Genomic DNA, 19,103 nt, shown 5'->3' on the forward strand with positions numbered 1-19,103 from the left:
GACACAGATATTGACAATATTAATCTGTGTTGAAAAAATTATTGCTCTAGCTTCAAAAACCACGGAGGAAAACGAGGAGTACGTTTGTATGGAGAAATGACCACTCCCGTTGGCTCTTAATTCAACGCATTCAGAATGCTTGCGCCCGTTTTTGTTTCTCTGTTCCTAGCCGTTCTCACATCACACCAGTTTTGAACCGTAATAATTTGTTAAATATGACTGCCAGACGTACTTTGCACTTTGCTTCATTGCTTTTTGGAATCATTCGCGATACACAGCCGTCTTATCTTTTTGAAAAACTTAAGTATTCGAAAGGTCATGTATTCACGAGGTGCTCTCAAACTTAACGTTACGCAACACAGCACGTCCGCTTTTCGTGGCAGCTTCCGATATGCTGCAACGAAATGTTGGAACAATTTACCGCCACCAATCAAAAACTGCAAATCCGTTACCTCTTTTAAGTACAACCTAAAACAGTATTTACTCGCAACCCAACAAAGTTTATAACCAGTTATAACTAAGCGGACATATTATTCCAAAACAAAAAAACATATTTGTGAACTATGACTACTTTGGGAAATAAATTTGGTCTCCCTCCCTCTCTCTCTCTCCTTCTCTCCTTCTTTCTTACTCGTGTTCTGTCTTGTTCTGTTTCTATCTGTTTTTGTATTAGTTTTAAGTTTTAGTTTTAATTTTGGGTGCCCTGAAAACCAGCGACGTGTCTTACAGACACTGCTTATGCTGAGCGGCATCCTATTTGGTGTACGTTTTTTGTACTTATTTAATTTGCTGTACCTAATGTATGTTTTTATGCTAAATAATTATATTTTCTATTTATATTCTATTTCTATTTCTAAGTGAAAAGATTTACTTTCACTTGATTAACTTTTGCCACTATAATTTCGATCAATTGATCTCACTAATGCCTTAAATCTGCTCCGTTGTCATTAATGACTATCTACCCGATTCGGACTTTAAAATAAGTCAAATATTACGTCTAGATAAGATATGGATTAGATATGTCAATGTTAAAAGTGACGTTTTTGTTTGAATGAATCTTATCTAGAAGTATTATTTGACGTATCTTAAAGTTCGAATCGGGCCGTAGGTATACCGGGTGTGGCCTGTAATATGAGCAAAAAATTAAACTGTAGGCTTTACCCCTCATACTGACCAACATTTGTTCAGCGACTTTTAAAAATAACTTGTGGTTTGATTTTTAATACACTTTAAAGTTTATTCTAAGACGCAATGTATTGCGAATTTTGTTATGTTTAAGGCGTGACAAGCAACGTCAATCACAATGATATGGCGTGGCGATGGCGTCCATTGAAGATAATATTTATTTTGTATGAAAAATGGAGAGTCTAAATACTTCATAATTTTTAAAAGTTGTAGAACAAAAGTGTCACCGTTTGAGGAGTACAATCTATGTTTTAATTATTTGCTCATGTTACAGGCCACACCCGGTATAAGTCCTATGTAAAGGCGGCTTAGTAAAAAAGTTGCCATAACGAACCTCTACTTAACACTCGTTAAGCAAATAAAATGAGATAGAGAGCCAAAAAGTCAGAGAAACATCTGATTCGCATAATACTTAAGGAAAGGAAATTAAAAGTATCTTCGGAGAAACATTCAGAATTATAAATGCGAAAAGTTAGTGGCTTATCGACTCGACGGCTCTTTATGCACGCATACACCAGTCAAAGGAGACTAAATACGGCCGTTTAGTTTTGGATAACACAAGCCACCAATAAGCTTCAAATGTCGTTAAGATATAGAGTGTATTTTTAAATTCAGCCGCAAATTAAATCGATGCCTAGCTTTCAGTTCTATGAAACGTTTTTAAAATATATTTTTAATTTATGCTTAACTAATAGAGAGCAATTAATTATTGAAAATTTTTCGAGAAAGTTTGACATCGTGTCAGAAATTCCGGCAAATTGAACATAGTATAATGTTGTTAAGGAATCTTATACATATAATTAAAAAAAAAAACAGAACATCTATTCTGTTATTTTGCTATGTTATATTTATTAAAGCAAAGCGCTTATAATAGTATAGTAGTTTGTGTTACAAGGGATCAAAATGATATATTTCTGTCAAGGGTGTACATTGAATCCTGAATGAAGCGACGGATTCTACTGTAGACCCCGGGGCGTAATGAGGGATTCAAGTGTTAACGCCCAAGACGAAATAATTTTGATACCGTGTGACACATACTGCTTTTCACATCAACTATGAGGAAAATATTTTTTTTTTGTATTGACACAAAAACAGAAAAGTGCCACTTTGATCCCCCCTAGCAGGGAGGAAATGCCCTTTTCCGAATAGGTGATGTGAAAAAACTTTTATTTTAAATTGTATTTGAATGTAGTTTTTTTTTCATCTTTACAATTTACCTACATTATGATTTTTTTGAACCTGTCTTTTATAGTTTTCTACTCAAGAAGTAAAACTATGTTTTATTTAGAAACGCGATAGATATTAAAAATATTGGCATTGTGCAAACAAATAAAAATGATCGAGGAAAAATATCCTTTTCTATTAGAGTAGGTATGCTAGCCGCACTTGGCGAGAATTTTTATAATTACTATTTCTTTTGCTCTAACTGTTTAAATGGTGGTTTTTATATTGCTGAAAATAGTCTGGGTCAATACTCCGCTACTTATAGCTTGAGCACCAACCTCATCTTATTTAAATATATATTTTAGTTTGTTTTTCTGGTCTTAATATTTCTTCTTCTTCTTCTTCTTCTCAGCATATTTGCGTCCACTGCTGAACATATGCCTCTTTCATGGATTTCCATGTTGTTCTGTATGCGGCGGTTCTATGCCAGGTCGGCCCTGCCGTCTTTCTAATGTCGTCCGACCATCTGGCTCGTGGTTTTCCGTCCCTCCGGCCTCCCAGTCGAGGTCTCCAGAACAGTACTCGCTGGCCCCATCGGTCGTCATCCCTGCGGCAGATATGGCCGCCACCGCCGATCACACGGTCTTAATATTTAAACAGTGCTAAGTGTCTACAATTTTTATTTTTATTTTTTTATTTAGCCTACTTTGGTGTCCCACTGCTGGGCAAAGGCCTCCCCTCGTTCTCTCCACTCGACCCTGTCATCGGCATTTTATACCGTTTAACTTCATAAGCGAATAATCACCTAAAGGGGCCCACTGATTAACAGTCCGCCGGACGGTACCGGCCTGTCAGTTGTTCGGAACTGTCAAAATTTTGTTCTAACTGAAAGGCCGATACCGTCCGGCGGACTGTTAATCAGTGGGCCCCTTAAGTAATCTTTTTCTAAGATTTTTTTTAGCTTGACAATAAAGAAATCATGTCTTATCTTAAGTTTTAATTAAAATATTTAAAATCCAGAATGGTTAGTAGATACCTTTACTATTAGCTATTCCAATTGTATACACTTGAATATCTGAATTTAAATATACATTAATATCCTACACTATTTCTATCACAATACATAATTATTCAGCCTCATACCTAGCCAAGCTCACCTTGAAAATCGAGACGCCACGAGCAACAATGGAGTACACGTGTAGTCTATAACGGGAAAACCTAAATATTTATAAGTAAATACCGGGTGTTACCGACCACACGAGAAAATAATTAGAACATAGATTGTACTCCTCAAACTTAAGAAAATTGTCAGGGCACAACCCATTGAAGCTAGGGGCTATATAGTAACTAATATTGGGTTTTTTCACTCGATTTTGGCGGAACCCCTGTCTAAAACTGCGAAATTCGTGTACCTTTTTTTGATATCTAGTAACACTTATTGAAACTCATGTAATGTAGAGGCCCAACGGAGCCGACATGTCTCATTGATAAAGGCTCCTTTTAAATACGTAGATAAAAAAAAATTGTCACACACTTTTCTTCAATAGCTTTTAAAAACTATGGAGTCTTTAGACTTCCTATTTTTCATACAAATTAAATATTATTATTACGCCATAATCATTGTAATTGACGTTGCTTGGCACGCCTTAAACATAACAAAATTCGCAATACATTGCTTCTTAGAATAAACTTTAAAGTGTAGGTAGGTACTAAAAATCAAAACACAACTTATTTTTAAAAGTCGCTGAACAAATGTTGGTCAGTGTAAGGAGTACAGCCTACAGTTTAATTTCTTGCCCCTGTTACAGGTCACACCCGGTATACGAAAGGGATAATTCCTTTACTCAGAGGCTCAAGGCTTCTTCTTTCGGTAAAATATTTTTAAACCTACAATTCATTTTAAACATTGTATTCAGGTTTCCATAATTAAAGACAGGCACAGTTTATAAAACTGTATTGTATTGTCATTCGACGAAGCGGAGCCGTCTAGACAGGTCGATTGTGCAGGGTGCGCGGGGCGAGGGGTGGGTAGCGCGCAACCGAGCTGCATAGATCGTCATTGTTAGTAGCTCGGTACTACTTAGAGGACTAGCAGAGCGTGTCTTATTTGAAATGTTTGGTATGATTGTGTTGGTGTGTACCCAAAAGTCTGTGACAACCCTACTGTGTTCTTGTGCGGTGTCGGCATTTACGCAGACATCAAAGGTGTCGGTCCACTGTTACTTTTTACACTGTGACAGAGGTGTGTAGTGACTACACGTGATTAGTGATGAAGAATATTAACCGGTTTTTATAAACCTTTACGAACTTTATTGATTTATCCTTTTCTTACAAACGAAGTCAAAAATGTATTGAACGCTTCGTCTATATATTTTTGTCTTCCTTCGCTAACTTTTAAACATACTTAAGTTTCAAAGAGACTTCTGGTACTTCAATTTGTTACGTAATTATACTTATTGAACTTAGCTAAGGCACTTGACAACGAAGTTTCTACATAGTTAATAGTTTAATTTTAGCTTCAATCGAAATACAAGGCAACCGGCTAGTAAACAATGCTATATATTTGGACGATCTAGCACGTGGAAACAATTACCGAGATCATTCATCATAATAATAACATGAAAATACTTAGTCCATCTCTTTCACCCAATAATAGGTTATTGGGATGCTAGATCGTCCAAATATATAGCATTGTTTACTAGCCGGTTGCCTTGTATTTCGAACTAGGGTTAATTATAGATCCCATCAACTCTTAATAGTCCTTACACCCTGGCGGGTTCTGCCTCTGCGTGGGTCCCATGACACGGGTAAGGGCAGCATCCGCTCGGTGTACCCCTTACATTGCATTAAAGTGTCAAAAGGGCATCTACGTGTTGGCTTCGGCTCCGCGCACGCCTCCCAAAGGTTCGGAAAACCATTGTTGTCCCGTGATGGGAAAGACATGACAATAACGCGTAGGGATGTGACGACCCCAAAACCCGCAGGTTTTACTAATATATATATATATATATTTTTTTTTTTTTTTATAAACGCAGGGCAGCTAGTGGCGAGATGTTGGGGAGTAGCGACTTCACGTACTCGAGAGTTACGGGGGAAGCTCTGTTATCCGAAAGGAGAGCGGATGGGACGGGTTCCTCTACCCCTGGCTTGCCTGCTATGCCAGGATCGCACGTACCGAGTAGAGTGGCGAGACAGTAAAACGAAGTATGAAATTGTTACTCGGCCGAGTAAAAATTCCATACTTCGTTTTACTGTCTCGCCACTCTAGGTACTCGGTACGTGTAACCGAGCCCTTAGTCGGGCGGTCGAGTCGCGCGAGCTGGGTTGTCGTGGGTAGATGTGGAAACACTGAAAACGTAAGTGGCGAGTTGCCTACATATGTTTAAAGTCCAGTGACACCTTTGTACCCTCACATTCGTTTACATAAAACATCAGGTTAGTATACTAGGTGTAATTTCAAGACCTATTAGTCATTAAGATTAAAATCGACACGTGTTAAAGTCAATTAAGGGCATAATCACTAGTCTATACATTTCATTGTCTATTTATATACAACAGACACTATGTTTACTTCGTTTTGGTACTACATTGAAAGTTATAGATCAATGTTGTTTAATACTAATAATTAATAAGATTTTGGGCTCGGGTGGCAACAGGTAGGTACTAAAGCTTTTTCTCCCTCGAAAGATAGAGTTTTAATTTTATCATAAATTCAATAAATTATTTAGAACCAGGGCATTTTTTTATTTCTATAGCCTAAAAAGATCTTAAATATAAAATGAACGAAATATTGGCGAAATTACTATCGAAAACTGAGGATGAGAGAGAAATATTGTTCTGCCAATTCGAATGTTCTAATTATGCTCGATTAAATTGTAAGAATAGTTGAGTATTCCATTATTTAAAAGGACTAATTACCATAAAATGGGGTGAGTAGGGATTGCGAGGAGAGTCGGGTTATGAATGGGGAGAGAAGGGTGACAGGGGGGTGAGATGGTTTTTAAAGGCTACTACTGCTACCTAAATAATGTATTCCTATAATAATAAAAAAAATCGATTCAACAACGTTTCAAAATCACCTTTTGTATGAACTCCCATCTCACCCCAACTACGAGGGACTACGGGGTGAGGAGGGATTTTGTGTTTATCGTTAAAGTTATGAAATGGAACTACCTAAAATCATAAAAAAAACTAAAATACAAACGACCGGAACATTTATTAATAAAATGAAGTATGCATAAAATGTAAAAATAAAATGTTATCGAGGTTTGAATGTCAGTTTTGTCCCTACTCACCCCATTTTACGGTATATGTTTATTTATAATGAGTAATATAATCCCGTATTACAATTTCAAAACAGCAATGGGCTTACAGCAGTTACAGCTTAATGTGCAAATCGAAATATTTGTTGTATTTTTTTAAGTTTTGGCTGTAGTTACCTACAACGGTAAATTGAGCCTTATGTTTTATTACAGATGCAAAAGTAACTGTCTCTCTCACTGTACGATACCTCTTCAGGGTTAAACTGCTGAACCGAATTAGAATTTCGAGATAGTTTGAGACCCCGGGAACATATGGGATAGGTAAATAAATAAATAAATAAATATTATAGGACATTCTTACACAGATTGACTAAGTCCCACAGTAAGCACAAGAAGGCTTGTGTTGTGGGTACTCAGACAACGATATATATAATATATAAATATGTACTTAAATACATAGAAAACAACCATGACTCAGGAACAAATATCTGTGTCATCACACAAATAAATGCCCTTACTGGGATTCGAACCCAGGACCATCGGCTTCACAGGCAGGGTCACTACCCCCTAGGCCAGACTGGTCGTCAAAAGGTATATATAGGTAGTTTTTATCAATCATCATCGCCATCATTCCTCGTAGACGAAGCTGCGGGGCTGAACGTAGTATAAAGATATACTTACAGGTTATTACCATAAGATGTAACAGAGTACCAAAAGTTTGAATAAAAAAATAATAAACTAAAGGAATATTTTTTGACAAATATCTCATTCCCATTTAAATCATTAAATATTGTCAAAATTTTTAAAACCGAATACTATCCCATTTTGAAAATTCTCCACATTTTTACTTATTCAATTCACCCTATTAAAAATTCAATCCGTTTTGTTTTATAAACTAAACGCTTATGCTCTAAAAGGAATATTCTTTCCACATTGTGATTGTTCTATTCACTACTCCATGATTAACATTCAGCGCCGCGGCGCGGCGGCTTTTAATGGTTTCAAATTGTGCAGAAAATTTTATTGCATTCAATGGATCTGCGGAGAAATTTAGCCTCGGGTGAAACCCCTTTAAGCCGCACCTTTGAATTGATTTTGCTCGCCTTTTTCTACGTAGCTTAGCAATTAATTGCCGTGTGGTAGCAATTGAACCCGCGCGTGCCAACGGGAGTGGTCATTTCTCCATACAAACGTACTCCTCGTTTTCCTCCGTGGTTTTTGAAGCTAGAGCAATGATTTTTTCAACACAGATTAATATTGTCAATATCTGTGTCGGACCGTTTTGCTTTTTTTGATATTTTTGTTTTTTAAGGCGCTAGAGCCCTTCAAAAATGGCCAAAATGGCCTAATTGACTATGCCGCAATGAGAGGCGTGGCATTCAAAACTGATATCAATTAGCCAAAAAAGCAAAACGGTCCGACACAGATAATTTCATAATCATTTAGATTTACAAATTTGGTTACGATTGGTTAAGTTTTGGAGGAGGAAACAGAGGAGTACGAAACCTCGATTTTTGAGATTTTTACGCAGGATTTTTCGCCTTGTCCTTATCGCACTACTTTTAGGTGCTGCTTCCGTTAGCGAGACGGGTATATTTACCTAAAATATTTAAAACTCAGCTCCTGTTTCGTCTTAAGTGTGTGCCATACATACGAAGTGTTTGCAATTTTACAACTGGAAACTAACAGCCAAGTAGGTATACCGAACTCAAGAAGTCAACTGAGAATGTTATTGGTTTAATGTAGTTAATATAATATAGGTTAATGTAGTTATTATAAGATGTATGGAAGATATCGCTCTTTACCAATAAGACCACCTGTTGTCTTCGTCTATTTTTAATCAATTGTTAAAAATTAAAACAGAACTAGTTAATTTGTAGCATTTCTAAAGTATAATAAGTTGATTAGAGTCTGTGCGGAAAGAGAATCGTAGAATTTATTTGGGCCCAATAAATTTCACGACTCTTCTCTTTCCGCACAGACTCTAGCTATTAGATACATACATTTAAATGTCATACATATCTGTAGATGTAACATGCTGCGAAACAGTTGAAGTTGACATTCCCAATTAGTACCCACATACATGACAGACGTCATACTATAATTACTATATCATCTCACTATTCCAACGCAATCATATTCTAAAATCCCGTTCGTAATATCTAAGCACAATATCTAAAATCACTGTCTATTCATTAGACAATTAGAGACAAAGCTCTTTGAACCAACATAAAAGCATGTTTTACTCGTACAATTCCGTTACTAACACCCAGGGCAACAATAGTAATGGCTAATATACATTAGTTTTTTACAGCAACCGGTTTAAAATTCTTACGTAGCCACTCTCCGGAAGCATCTCGCTAGTGTTAAAGGCCGTTAATGAGGCCGGAGCCGCTCTTGAATTTTTTCCTCTCTTCCTTGAACATCAAAAGTTTCCCTTTTGCGAAACGCTAACGAGAATTTCCATGTTAATTGCCCCGCATTTCCGGAATACATAATTGCATATATTGTTTCTCTTGTCTCGGCGGAAGTGGGAGATTATTTGTGCTCAGTAATTGGAGTTCAGATAAGAAAACTCCGAATGGGATAGAGTTAATTTTATAATGCAATTGTGGTGTACTGTGAGTGGCTTGGTAGCAGCTTAATGTTTTCGTTGTGTGTATTTTCACTTGAATAAAATTGGCTAAACGAATCTGAACGGGTTTTAGAATCGTGAAAATTAGTTCTAAGTTTTATTCGAATAAAAAAGCTTGGATCTTAGAGCTTCAAATTTCCGAAATAAATACATGAATAGAATTGAATTGATTGTTGGTTACGGAATTGTTGCTGGGCTTTCTATTTGTAGGTACATTTTATAGTTTTGTATGTAAACTGTGGAATGAACTTTCGCCTGCGGTATTTCCGGACCGATACGACCTTCAAACCTTCAAGAAAAGAGCGTACTCCCATCTTAAATTCCGGCAACGCACTTACAACCCTTCTGGTGTTGCGGGTGTCCATGGGCGGCGGTAATCGCTTACCATCAGGTGATCCGTCTGCTCGTTTGCCTCCTATATCATTAAAAAAATGTTAAACTTCTAACTCTAATTTCTTTGCACCTATTATAATTTTTATTAACGAAAACTAGTACTAGCCATAGACATAATATGTTACTTGAATGTTCATGTTATTTCTGAATGTCGTTTTAAAATGAGAGCGTAACATCGATGGTATGGCGGCGGCTAGGTTCGTGTAAAGGATGACTCACGCTAGACCGGGCCGGGGCCGGGCCGGAGCTTCCGGCGCTTCGTTTTCTATGGAAAGCACCACATGATCACCGATCAGCTGTCATAGAAAATGACATGTCGGACGCCTCGGCCCGGGCACGGCCCGGTCTAGCGTGAGTCATCCTTCACTTTTAAACGAAGAAGAGATAGGTAAACTTTTCTAAATTGTTTCTTACATTCTTACCTCCTGTGCCAAAAACATGATTTCCCAAACCAAGAATCGATTCTGAAAACTTTTGCAAAGTGCCACCTGCGCTCTCTATTGCACCACTACCCATAACAACCGTACGGTGACATTTGCAAAACAATTTTAACTTGGAATACGGGAGAATACGGTAAACAATTGAAAGTGTTTTTGAATGTCACTTATTCTTCTTTTTACAAAAAAAAAAAAAAAACAAGGAAGCCTACACAACTGTCCGGCTCCGACTTGATTTATTTTTATATATGTTATAGAGTAGTCTTAAATAACTGTTATAATTTACAGACACGTATTATTTTTAGCTGCCCAAACACAACCCATTGGGATAAATTTTCCTCCAAAGTACTAAAAATCCTCATTTGTGACAGTTGTGACGTCGTGCTAGTAAGTACGACGTTTGAAATGATATACTGCGTGCTTAATTCTGTAAGAAACAAAATAAGTCTTGAATGTTTAGTAAAATATAAATGAAACTTGATTATTTTTGGCCTATACTAACCCCCCCTTTGCCCTTGCCTTTGCCTTCGGCCCTTTTTTATATGTGGTGGTATCAAAAACACACGCTGTAGGTATATTTGAGCGCTTCTCACTGGCAGATATCTAGGTAATATGAAAACAAATGAACATTTTTCTTAAAAACTTGACTTCATTCTCATAAACCAAATGATTCATGATTCATGATTCTGTCAACTAAGCTCAGAAATTTTAAATCATAACCTTAATATTTGCCTTGTTCCTTGTACACAGGAAAAATGTGCACTTCAAAAGCATTAAAAGCAATTTTCCCCGCAGGGAGCAAAAGCCTTATTTGCCACGAGTTCTGTCATTAGCCGGGTAAATTGTTTTTCCTGCAGCCTCCCTCAGATCTAGATTAAGTGGTAAACTGAGCTAATTCTCTACTGCTATTCCAGAGCCTATTATATGCTTAAGGAGCCACGAGTTCCGCTTATTTCTAGTAAGGCATTTATTTTCGAATCCAATTATAATTCAATTACCTCTATTTATATTATATGACTGGTGTTGCTGTGGTACAGCGAGCATCAAAGGTAGTCTACCAGACTAAGCATTGAGAGTACCATTTTGCGTACTTTACTTTTGTGTGTTATGTTTGTAATTAAAATTAGTTGATCGTGAATGAACTGTCTGTGCGTGCTTTACCCGTGATTGTGTCTCACAATAGAATTACCGAAACTTGAAAAAAATCGCCAATGCATGTTGCACTTTTGCATTCAAAATAATCAAAATGTTACAAGTAGATACCTAACTTCTAAATATAAATAGAAATTCTTAGAAGTCCGCATTAGGCAAATTGAAAGGAATCGCTTCTTGTGGATGAAAAGAGTTACTCTTGCGAATGATACGAATACTTAACTGTACTCGTATCGAGAAGATGAGAGTAAAGTTGCTTTTAACTTTCCTCTGATCTTTTCCGTAATGATGTAACGAAAAAAATAATGATCTCCGTGGAATGGTTTCCGTTGTTTAGTCTCAGTTTACGGAGTTTAACAAATCTGGGATTCGCAGGGCGGAGTTGACAGGGACAGGCGTAACAAGATAAGCGTGGTGTCGCGTGCGACCCGGTCCCGTCCGTCCGAACGTCCGACCGTGTCCGCCCTAATCTCCTCACGAGACAATGCCGCGCCACCACTGAACAAAAAGACGTATTGATGTAAAAGCTAGAAGAGATATGGGCCGTTTTGGAACTGCAGTGGTACTGGACGTTCTAAATTATTGTTTGAGGGCTAGAAATATGAGCACTGGCCAGTCTAACTAAGCTGTGTGTACCGGGTGTGGCCTGTAACACGAGCAAAGAATTAAAACATAGATTGTACTCCTCAAACCGTGACACTTTTGTTCAACAACTTTTAAATATTATGAAGTATTTAGACTCCCTATTTTTCATACAAAATAAATATTATCTTCAATGGAGGCGTCCACGCCATATCATTGTGATTTGACGTTGCTTGTCACGCCTTAAACATAACAAAATTCGCAATACATTGCGTCTTAGAATAAACTTTAAAGTGTATTAAAAATTAAACCACAAGTTATTTTTAAAAGTCGCTGAACAAATGTTGGTCAGTATGAGGAGTACAGCCTACAGTTTAATTTTTTGCTCATATTACAGGCCACACCCGGTATAAGTGTGTATACCTATTAAAAGTAATAAATAGGTAAATTAAGCGCCCGATATCTGCCAATTATACGATACTGCCTGTCCCGAGACAATATTCTTTCTCGTGTGTCTCCGCGTGATATTCAGAGTGGCGTCCGCAAATAAAAACTCAATACCCGGTGACACCGTTGACATCTTCATTTAACTCACGTGTCATAGTGATAGAGTCTGTTCGGAAAGAGAAGAGTTGTGGAATGTATTGGGTTGGGCCCCATACATACCACGACTCTTCTCTTTCCGCACAGATTCTAACCAAAAATTATAATGCGATAAGAAATAGTCACAGTAAAATTGAGAAATATGAGATAACACAGAAAGATTAACGGTGGTTAATCTTCCTCGTTCCCTCTTCACGTTGCTCCGATAATGAGAAGTCAGAGGAAGTTCAGTTGCCGGCCTGCCGATAACACCTGCGAGATAACATGTGTCACACTATTTATAGGTAAATTAGGTTTATTTTATAAACTTTCAAAATGAACGACAAAATTACAAACATTATATTAAAATTTGAAAAAATATTAGTTTAGTATACCTATATATAAATGTTTATTACTTTCTATGTAAACTGCTTTAAAATTGAAACAAAGTGAGTAGGCATTTTTACAAAAGTAAATATTAACCATGCAAACCCAACGACGATCATTAAATATTAAATACACGGATGTCACAGAGATATCAAAGACCGGTGGTGTGCGGTGAATGGCAAATGGATATGTACGTTTTTTTATTTTATATGTCACCGTTACGTTCATTTCAGCGATGAATTATTAGGTATACGGCGAATTTTAGTGAGTATTTATGTTTTTTTTTTCTTTTTAGTTACATTACTATGGTTTACAGTATAAGAGCGAATCAACTTTTAGACTTTTTACACTTTTCTGGCGTTACATAAATTGCATAAATTTTAGATCTATCAGAGAGCAGATCGCTTGTTAATGTACTTATTACATAAAATTAAAGTAATATACCTGTTAGATTGACGTATTAATTCATTAGTGGTCGCATGGAGTCTCGGGAGCCGCCCCACAGACCGGGCCGTGGTGCCCATTCGCTTCCACCATCATGCCACATATTTATGCAGAGATGGGGCTCACACATCTAAAGGTGTCATTGTCCAGTAGAGTCCCCAAATGTGGCGAAGGCAGAGCGTGCAATCAGGCCCCCGACTCGGGTTGACTTAACGCGATAACGCTTTAAGACCGGCCGCATCTTCAACCCTACAGCCCTATAGCTTAAGTTAGTAATTGCGAATCTGGGGACAGATTTTTGAATTTCGTGTGCTCGATTTTGTCACTCGAAAGTCTGTGGAAAACGGCGAATTGATAATTTTGAAATACGATCAATAGATTGGGAATCTAGTTGTATAGACCACTCGTTTTAAATTTTATTAGTAGAATTTAAATGCCTAGTAGTAGAGATATATTGAAGGGAAAATCACGAAATCAACCGCTCGAAATTCAAAAATCGGCCCCCGTTCGCTCGTACAAAATAAATATAATTTTTAATGTCAAATTTATATGAAAATATGACGTTTATTATAAACTTTGTTCTGTTCAAGTCGGTGCAGAGTTAGCTTAGATGGTCTCTACTTGGCTACCTATATATTTTGCGCATTCTTGGGTTTTGAAATGGTTTTAGTGATGCGAAATCGTTTTAGTGTGTTCTAAATTCAGAGCGGCTTATCTCGACAGAGGTTCTCTGCGGTCGTAAAACGTCGTAATTTACTACAAAACTCGTAGATATACGGCTTTTTGTTTGGCTATGTGCGCTGTGATAGATCAACCCTCACAAGAAAGACCATATGGAAATACTAAAAGTGACATTCGGAATAATTCGGATGTCAACTGCAGATGCATTACTGCGGCGGTGTTGGTGTGCGAGTGTCTGTAAATGTCACTTTAACACACGCTTGCCTTGTTGTTGTTGTTGTGTTGTTGTTGTTTGTCTTGTTATTTCGGGGTTTTTTATGAAGCACATGTTGAATATGACGCATAATTCTAAATGAACGACATGAATTTCTACATTAAATATTTTGTATTCTACATTTTTATTGTAAGAAGTAAATTTTATAGCCTGTCTTTTTTAAAAAAATCACTGGCTGTCACCAAATGGTCTCAAAATTGACGAGGACGAGGTTCAATAAGTTAACAGTAAACAAATGAAATGAGAAGCGGGGGAAAAACCTAGCGACGACAGTGCATGACGTTGAAATGTGAATTTTCATAGGATAACGTCTTCTGACAGCCGTCACTATCAGATGACTGTGTCCCAGGATGCATAGCCACTGAGCTAGAATAACACAATTACGCTGAATGATAACTGAAGTGTGCAAAAGGGAAGTCATCACGTATATTTTAAGACGGAATATTTCATGAGTGCGAAAGAGGCACTGCCGTATTCGAACTTCAAGATATTCACAAGAGACGACACTTACTAGATCCATTCTAGATACGTTATAGTTTAGATATCAACTAGTTCTCTTTTGCAGCGCAATTCGGGCAACCAATGTCACTTTTACGTTAGATAGAGTAAGATATCTATTAGATGTGAATTCGATCTCTAAGTCATATCCTGTGGAAATCGTTCAAGAGTATCTCCAGAATCGCGCAAATGTCAAATTTGACAGGTTAGATCTTAAACATATCGTTATCGTATCTTGGTGATGTCTAAAAGATATCTAATAGATGTCTATTTCAAAATCCAAATCGGGCCCGCAGACTACAAATGAAAAATGTCACCTATTTTGAGCTTCATAACGGCCGGTTAAATGCATCAAAACATGAGCTTAGCGAACTACAAAAAAACGAGAAGTTGTATTTAGAAGATCCATGTTAAATAAGTGTCAATTTTTACATCACACAATTGAAAGAGACGGACACTGCCGCTATCACGTAGACGCATACGACATTACAATCATAATATCCGTGCAGATTTTTATCTCAGAATACCGCTTCTAGTGGGAGGTGATCTTTGGATGTGTGTCACGCTCTGAGCGGATTGAAGGATTTTCCAACACAGCGCCACCGCTGTCTCGATTTTCCGCCTTGAGAACATACTCCAAGGTTATGTTGTGCAGGATCCATACGGATCTACACAATTGAGAGATCGAGCATTATTATATTAAAGCTCAAAGAATAATAGACCTATACATATATACCTGCAGGCCTATTATGGATGGCTTTATCCACGTAACAAAATATCCCTCGTGAAACGTGAAAAAAGTGACGGATACCGTTTTATCAGTATCACGCTGTCAAGTAGACAAGAACGACCATCATCGTACTGATAGGTAAGGTGCAGGGGGACCATTTCGACTACGTTGTAATTTCAACTAATCGAAATATCTTCCATGTTTTACATTATTAACTAGAGTGCCATATATGTCCATATAGCGAAAAAGATGTCTTGATTGTTGTGTGTGACTCTAGTTAATAATTTAGGAATTGGAAGATATTTCGATTAGTTGAAATTACCCCGCAGTCGAAATTGGCTCCTGCACCTTATTTAGTATACCTAGTCACACTCCGTGATTGATGCGCCATTTAGGGTTCTAGCTAAATTGGACATTCCATAGCGTAAGTATTGAACTATCAATTTAGCTAGGACCCTAAATAGCTCAACAATCACGGAGCGTGATTGTTAACATGTGTTAATCACTAGAATTCATTAATAAGTTAGCTAATTTAAATTTTTGTTAACAAACTCTAACGCCTTCGCAAAAGTAAACAATATAAATGCCAGAAACACGGCCTCCATAATAAATTGCGTGTAAAATAAGCTAGTACAAAGGTGTTTTATTTAATAATTTACTTTTGTACCACCGCAATATCCGAACGCCTCAACAATAAAGGTACCTAATAGCCGATTCAAAACGCGTTAAAAGCCGGTACCAATTTATTAAAAGCCGGAGCCTTACAAAGGAACTATTATTGGACAATGAAAATGGAATAGAGCGCGAACGAGAGTAAACAAAACAATAGTGCCGAATAGGGTAATATTTTCCTTACAGACGAGTTTCCCTTGCCTAGTAGGAAATTAACAGTTAGTGGGGCCATAAAGCGGCCGCCGCGACTTTGTAAGCATTGAGTGCTTTCGGCTATTAGGTTAACTTGTCCATTAACCACTGGGATTCGTTGGGTGCGTTGACGTCCTTTGAATTCATGGGTAGTTTATTTATTAGCTGGGTCTGTGGTCAACCCCATCTATGAGAGTAATGAGATAACTCGAGCTACTTAATTTCGATGGGATCTTTCTAGAGAAGTGCTCCTTTGGGACACTATACTCACCTTGCAACTACTCGCATGAAATTTTCGATAACTATACATTGCTGAATTTGATAAAATAAAAATAAATAAATATTATTAGACAGTCTTACACAAATCAACCTAGCCCCACAGTAAGCTCAATAAGGCTTGTGTTTTGGCCGCTAGAAAATCATTACACCTTATAAAACAAAGTCCCTCGCCGCGTCTGTCTGTTTGTGTGTTTTTATGTTTGTATGTTCGCGATATACTCAAAAACTACTAAACGGATTTTCATGCGGTTTTCACCTATCAATAGAGTGATTCTTGAGGGACGTTTAGGTGTTTAGTTAACCCGTGCGAAGCCCGGGCGGGTCGCTAGTCATATATAAAATAGAGAGATATAAATAAACACTCAAATACATAGAAGACATCCATAACTCAGGAACAAATATTTGTGATAAACACACAAATACTGTGACCTCCTGCTTCGTAGGGTCATTAGTTAAGTCCCTACCAACTAGGCTAAGGCCCTTTCCTTTGAGCAAACGATGGAATTGCTTGCAAATACAAAAGGTACCAAAAGTCAAATCGTACCTAGGTAGGTAGGCTTTTTGTAAGGCCTGAGAAGCCCTTAGCAACCTTTTCCGCCAAAATCTTGTAACACAGTATGTATATGAATTATCAAAATTATTTGCATCACGATTATTTTACTTACCGGTTTTTAGTGACAAATGGTAGGTATCGTTGCTCTGTCATATATAAGCTGTTACAGATGTTCGTTCCCGAGAAAATACGATGGGAACGGATTATTCACTACACCTGCGTTAAAATATGTCGAAATAAACTGGGTCATCTACTTTTCTCATGAATCATTAATATGATAGCCAAGTACGATCAGTATATTATTTTTTCAAGTCATAGTTAAGGCCGTGTTATTAAGTTAGATTGAGGGTTAAGTTATAAAAATGAAACAAGTTATTATTGTCCCTTTTATTCTGGAGGTCATTTATTAAAATGTTTCATTGTATTATTACAAACTTCTTTGCCAATATTTTTCTGGCTCCTCTGTCAGCTCAGCTCGATGACATAGGAACTGCTTAAAATTTAGCCTATGAGAAATAAGCTAACAAAGTAACACAAGTTAAAAAAACATTTAAATTTGAATATAACTACAAATAATAAATAGAAGAAAACATTTCCTACAATAAATCCCCTTATATCCATCTTGTACCTGAAGTTCTCAGTTGACATATTTTCCGTGGTGGAACGGTAAATATTTTGTAGGGAGAGCCAACAGTCTTCACACTCTTTACCTAAACATTCGTGTCGAAAGCTCAAGTTAGTGAGAACGTCGGGGAAGAATAAATAAAGACGGCATGCAAAGGAGATCCGGCTCGTAACCTAAACGTTAAACTATATCCAGACAGTACATTGAGTTGGTACAGCCAATGCCCCAACTTAAGTACCCACGTTGGCATACTGGCAACGCGATTGCATGGAGAATTTAGGGTACCTACTGATTGTGAACTTATTAAAAAAAATGGCAATGTAAACATAGTATATATATCTTTGACGTCGGCTGTACGTTGGTGTTGATGAATCTTTCACGACGTTCGTACTCAAATTGTGCTCATAGTAATTTTTTGTTATTATTTATTTTTATCTTTGTGCTCCGTACAAAACTTTGTTCATGGTTCACATGGGATCACTTGAGGAGTGTCTTTTCAAAAGGACTTATTTTTGTTTGGTGTTTAGAGAAATAAGCCCTTTTGAAAAGACTCTCCTCACTTGGTCTGGCCAATCGGTGATTTTTTCATATTTTTTTATATAATGTATGTAAATTTCATTTTCGGAGAATTGTTTATTTTATTTGATATAATCTAATATACAAAATGTGAAAGAAAATCAATGTGTTTTCACCATATCTAGCAAAAGAGTATAAAAGTGCTGCGATAAAGCTATGCCAAAACTCTGTAAATAAAATATTTTCCGAATTTTAAGTGAACCTTGTAATGATATTTATTTGTGTCCTTAAACGTGCAGTTTCCATGAACTCAATGTACTGATTTCAGATCTCCTAATACTTGACTGTATAGCAGGCCTTGCCTTCTATAGTGTTGTGACTTGTGACTTGTGACAGCTTGGATTTATTCGAATAAAATTCAATACCGATTCCAACTCTGTGTTGTTTTAAACAAAGCTCAGCGTTTATAAAGTAGGTATGTCAGGATTAAAACAGGGTTAAATAAACATTTAGGTAGCTCGCTATTGGTGGCCATATTTTTACCACAAACTTAAAAGGTTTTTATTTAAATTTCTATAAGTCAAAAATCCTGTTAGGCATCGATATGCTAATGCCCAATAAATTGCACTAACTCACTGCTGTTACTAACTTAAGTTAAAGATGACATCTACTGGGAAAGTGATGAGAACTTGGACGTGAACCTTATACATGGGTAAGTATTTATGTATTTATTTTTAATTATTGAAAAAAAATTGACGAATTAAAATTTATTCAAAGGAAAATAATCCCGGCTCCGGCGCTTTTTCAGTTCTAATTAATATTCACCCTAAAAAAAAATCTTCCCGCACTTACAAATGTTT

At 37.0% G+C, this 19,103-nt stretch overlaps 1 long non-coding RNA gene across 1 annotated transcript in view; it reads left to right on the forward strand.

Annotated features, from left to right (window-relative positions):
* Positions 1 to 1,115: 1,115 nt before the first annotated feature.
* Positions 1,116 to 19,103, forward strand: part of LOC134798740 (uncharacterized) — a 461,223-nt gene continuing 443,235 nt past the window's right edge. The window contains exons 1-2 of the long non-coding RNA XR_010145260.1: positions 1,116 to 1,281; positions 1,365 to 1,469. This is a non-coding gene — a long non-coding RNA (uncharacterized LOC134798740). The remainder of the gene's footprint in view (positions 1,282 to 1,364; positions 1,470 to 19,103) is intronic.

Source organism: Cydia splendana, chromosome 17 (assembly GCF_910591565.1).
Source record: "Cydia splendana chromosome 17, ilCydSple1.2, whole genome shotgun sequence".
NCBI classification, from domain to species: domain Eukaryota; kingdom Metazoa; phylum Arthropoda; class Insecta; order Lepidoptera; family Tortricidae; genus Cydia; species Cydia splendana.